Raw genomic sequence first — 5,649 nt, 5'->3', positions numbered from 1 at the left:
GAAAGAAGGTGGTTATACTGGCATCTTAATCTTTGACTTCTTGGCTTCTGGAGTTGTGAAAAATACATTTCTTTTTAAATCACCCAGTCTATGGTATTTTGTTATAGCAGCCCAGGCAGACTAGAATGATCAGAACTCAGAACTGAAAGAAAATAAAGAATGTTGGAGAAGAAATAAATGAAAGAAAATAAAGTCTTTTCTTATTGTTAATTGATCTAATTGATAACTTACTCAAGTAATATTAGTAACAATGCATTGGGTGATAATAGCTCTGCATAGGTGAAATGAGTAACAGTGATGTTATAAAGGATGTGAAGGAAGAAGAGGGAGCACTCTTTTTTTTTTTTTTAAAAGATTTTATTTATTTGGCCAAGAGAGAGACAGCAAGAGAGGGAACCCAAGCAGGGGGAGGGGGAGAGGAAGAAGCAAGAAGCAGCCTTCTCACTGAGCAGGGAGCCTGATGCAGGGCTCAATCCCAGGATCCTGAGTTTAAGACCTGAGATGAGGGCAGACAGTTAATGACTGAGCCACCCAGGAGCACTCTGAAGACAACTGTGCTACCAGCGAAGCTGAATGGAGCTATTTGAGAGTGGGTTAGATAAAAATACATATTGCAAACTTTTTAAAAGAGGCATATATGACATTTTAAGAAATGTAAAACAATATAAAAACTTAACTTTAAACCAAAGAAGGCAGCAAAAAAAGAGAGATGAAGGTAACAGTGCAATGAATTGAAAATAGTTACAAGCAAAATAGATATTACGATAATAGATGGCATAACCATATCAGTAACCGCATTAAATGTGAATGATCTAGACATATCAACAAAAACCACAGAGTATCAGTGGTGGCAGCAAAGCAGACTGAAACTTTTGCAGATAAATCTTTTGGGGAAATTCTTAGGCCCAGCTTTTCAATGACCTCTTAGTTTCTGAGCGTTCTCTGATTCTTGTCCTCTGGTCTTTTGTTGATTTTGTGATTCCCTCAGTGACGTGATTCTGATTCACTCTCCTTTTGCTTATTTAACCTGAGGTCTATTTCTGTATCTTCCATGACAATTCCGATCTGAAATAATATTTGTAACTACCCTGGTCTGTGATAAACATAAGTTGACACATTAGAAAAAGAAAAAGAAAAACAAATGTATGTGATAAAATTTTTCCTATAAATAAAATTCTGAATTTAACAATGCATGTAAAGACATGCTTTATTTTGATGGTGTCTCTGAAATATGGTGTCATATTTGGAAAACAAATTTACTTTAGCACAAACAATTGTTTGTTAATCCAACTTGATCCTTCAGCTATATTGGTAATTTTTTTTTCTTCAAGATTACAGTAAAACTCACTTTCATGGTGGTTTTTAGATGTTGCTAATGAGAATGAAAGTTAGATGGGAAAAAGAAAATAAACTGCTTTAAGAAATGAGGTAAGAAATTAATCTGTAAAAATGGTAGCAACAAATTCACAAAAACATTTACTGTTGAGATCTAATCATTAACTATTCATTAAATGAGGTCAGCAAAACAACTTGAAAACTCTCTCACAGAAAGCAACAAAATCATGCAATAAACCATAAGAGACTCTTAATCCCAGGAAACAAATTGAGGATTGCTGGAGGTAGGTGAGTAGGGCTAGGGTGGCTGGGTGATGGACATTGGGGAGGATATGTACTATGGAGGGTACTGTGAATTGTGGAAGACTGATGATTCACAGACCTGTACTCCTGAAGCAAATACATTATATGGTAATAAAAAATAAAAAAATAAACTAATAAAAATTTAAAAATAAAAAATAAAAAATTAAAATACAAATCAAGGCAATATAAATAATATAAAACATTGGACAAAAGGACTTCTGGAAAGACATACTTAATAAAATGATGTTAATAAGACTTGTTCATTTTAATCACAGACTTGTTGCTGTCCATGGTTTAGACTAAGACAAGCATAAATATTGGTAAATTGAATGTGTTATGCTTAAACATACCGAAACTTTAAAATAATTATAATTTGATAGGTTTTCAGTTTGTTGAAACTATTGGCCATTTGAAGCAAGTTAACACATCCTTTTTCTCATTAAGATCTTGTTGACCTATGTTCACAGCTCAGTATAAAACAGGCAGTTTGAATCAATTTGACTGATTGTTGTTGTTACACAAGTAAGAACATAATTTTATAGCAGCTTTTATTCTTGACTTATAATCAAAGCAAGAGTTCCCTTTAAAGACTATGGGGCAACAGTTTTGTTCTCTAATTAAAATTCTAGCCTTACAAGTTTATAGATTTTAAATGAAGCTATTTACATTCATAAAGAAGGATATTTTTTTCTGAACCAAATTAACATTAGTGCAACCAAGGGAGGGTTAACTCAACACAGACATTTGAGGGTGTTCAGAAAATTGCTAATATTGCTTTTCTTTAAAATTATCTTAAAGGGATCAGATTGCAGGAAGCCATATATATATATATATATATCTATATATATCTATATCTATCTCAATATATATATATATACACATACATACATACATATATTCATAGTTATATATAAAGTAAACAAGAGCAGTGGAAAGACTAAATGGATGCAGAGTCCCAAGTCCTTGAGGGGGATTGACAGAGATGTGAGCTGGAGGCAAAGATGGTGATAAGGAAGTCACAAAGTAAAAGTCCCAGGGACACAACATCCTGACCTTATGGCTTCAAAACCTTGGGGCTGACAGATCAAGAACCACAGGTAGCAATAAGCACTCTACTCTCCCACCTCTGCTCCAGGGTAAACCCTAGATTCTTATAATGCATTTCCATTGCAGGTATACTCTCCCCTCTTTGGAGAAAACCTGCCAGGGTCAAAAACTCCCACTTCTAACCTTTGGGAGGAAATTTCCAAAGGTGTAGAAGCAGCCTCTCTTAGAGAGGACCTCATGGTACCTCCCAGCTCCTCCCAGCCCAGAGAGAGGCAACAAATACCAATCTCAGAACAACCTATGGACAGGGTCCATCTCCCAGAACCTTCCTGCTTTCCCACCATTAAGAATGTACTTTGCTTTAATAAACTGCTTGTGTTTGCTACTTTCCTTCCGGCTGTCTTTATTCAAGGGTGGATCATCACGTAAATCTTTTTGTGAGGAATCCAGGGATGGAGATCTCCATTCACACAATGCAGACTCTTCTACCAGTAGCAATAATACATTGTCCTGGAGAACCTGAGTTCTTGAGAACTGCTCTTTCTTTGATAATTTAATTTAATATTGGTGCACTATATAGTAAGAGTTAAATGACCTTGACATATTAATACAATTTGTACATGATTTAATTAAAATAGTAAATATGAGCCATTTAGCAAAACTTATGTGAAGAGACAATTTTAAAAGATATATTTCTACTTTAATACAGACATTGAATTGGGTGCTTCTTTATTTCCAGGGATTGAATAATCTAAGTGCTTATTATTCAATGACTGTAACTTTCATTATAGCTATAATACAGAAAGCACATCACATAAAGCTCAAGGCTCCTAGGCTTTTGTGCACAAAAAGCATAGAATATTTAGAGCATTATTCAATTATTGCCAGCCCTTATTTCATTTCCTAAGAGTTCTGAACAAACTAGAGTGTTGGATAAGTTTATAGTCTCTGACTTTCTTTCCATGTTAAAAAAGGCTTGGACATTTAATAAGTTATTGTGTTCTACAATTCTAATTATTTTCTATAATGATTTTTTATAATAATATGATGATATAGATTTACATAGATTATAATATTACATAATATGTAGTAATATAATATATAGTAATAGAAATTATATAATATATAGTAATATATATTATATAATATATAATAATATATAGTAATAGAAATATATATAATAATATATAGTAATATATATAATATATAGTAATAGAAATTATATAATACATAGTAATATATATTATATAATATATAATAATATATAGTAATAGAAATACATATAATAATATATAGTAATATATATAATATATAGTAATAGAAATTATACATAATATATAGTAATAGAAATTATATAATACATATATAACAAATATTTAATATATATTATGTATAATAATATATAACATAATATTTTATATAGATAATCACACACAAATCAGAGACTACAAAGTTCATTTTCCTTTTACTTCCTTGCCTTAATTTAATTTTGACATTTAAATATATTTTTATATTGTCCACTATTCATTTTATATTTTGCTTTAACATTTACTCATAACTTTCATTTCTTTCACTATTTGGTTAACATTTGGTTAATATTCTGGCATTAAGCTGCCTTAGTACAAATCACTCAATTTATACTATATATAAACCAAGTTTTGTTTCACCTGAATAAATTTGACAACAACTGATAAATTCATAAAGTTACCTCCCCAGTTAGCTTTTTGGTGGGCGTTACCTCAGAATTTTTTCTGTTTCATTACCTCCCCAGTTAGCTTTTTGGTGGGAGTTACCTCAGAATTTTTTCTGTTTTTTCTTTCATCTTTGATCTTTCCAGAGGCTATGAAAATTCATACTTCATTAATCAGGTATAAATTAGGGAAGAAAGCATTCCATCTGTATGGATTTTCTAGTTCTTCAATTTTTTTTAAAAGATTTTATTTATTTATTTCACAGATAAAGATCACAAGGCAGGAAGTGAAGAACAATAAGAGAAGAAGCTTATGCTAAAATTTTTTGGAGAATTCTGGGTCATTTATCTACACTGAAATTTAACAATGTCTGACTTTATCAGAAAGATCTGAGATGAAAGGAAACTGTCATTTCTTATTCAATTTCATATATTTTTTTGAACAAAAGGCAACTGTTTCTTTTTATTTAATTCCACAGAGTTTTTGTGTGATCCACCAGTAAAAAGGAGTGACAAAAACAAAGGCTTGCAAACTAGTGGAAGCAGGAGAAACAAAATGGAAGTGAACAATGAAAAGAGGATCAATTAGGAGTAGGAGTTGGCAGTGTTAGCTGGGGTCTGGAAGATGATGAACACAACACTTACAAGATGGACAGGGATGATAATTGGGCCTCTAGAAACAATTTATGAAAACCAAATATACAGTCTTAAGATAGAATGTGGATCTAAATACCCAGAAACATCCCCCTTTGTAGATTTATAACAAAAATTAATATGAATGGAATTAATGTTCTAATGGAGTGGTGGACCCAAGAGTCATATCAGTGCTAGCAAAGTGGCAGAATTCATATAGCATCAAAGTTGTCTTGTAAAAGCTCCAGTGTCTAAGGATGTCTAAAGAAAACATGAAACTCTCTCAGCCACCTGAAGGACAGTGTTACAATAATTAATCAAAAAGAGAAACCACACCCCTTGTTTGACTTAAGCATTTTCCACAGTAGTACGTTTTCTAAATATATCTTGTAGACCGCAATGTGGAAAGGAAGATCTCATTCAAAGGCAATTTATCTTAACATATTGCAAATGACACTAATTTTTTGCCCATTTGATATGTCTAGGTTTTGCAATAACAATAGAAAAAGTAAGCGATAAGAGTAAGATCAATATAATTATATTGCATGTTAGAAGGTGAGAAATTTCATGCAAAAAAAATAAGTAAAGTAAAATAAATAAGGAGAGAGGACAGGAAGGGAAAACTACTTAGTGGGACACTT

General features: G+C 31.9%; 1 pseudogene; it reads left to right on the top strand.

Moving 5' to 3' along the window:
* Positions 1–5,000: 5,000 nt before the first annotated feature.
* On the top strand, positions 5,001–5,325 carry LOC116581987 (annotated as a pseudogene).
* Positions 5,326–5,649: the final 324 nt, after the last annotated feature.

This window comes from Mustela erminea, chromosome 2 (assembly GCF_009829155.1).
Source record: "Mustela erminea isolate mMusErm1 chromosome 2, mMusErm1.Pri, whole genome shotgun sequence".
Taxonomy (NCBI): Eukaryota; Metazoa; Chordata; class Mammalia; order Carnivora; family Mustelidae; genus Mustela; species Mustela erminea.
The sequence above is the reverse complement of the archived record's forward strand: the minus strand, read 5'-3'. Positions and strand labels throughout refer to the sequence as shown.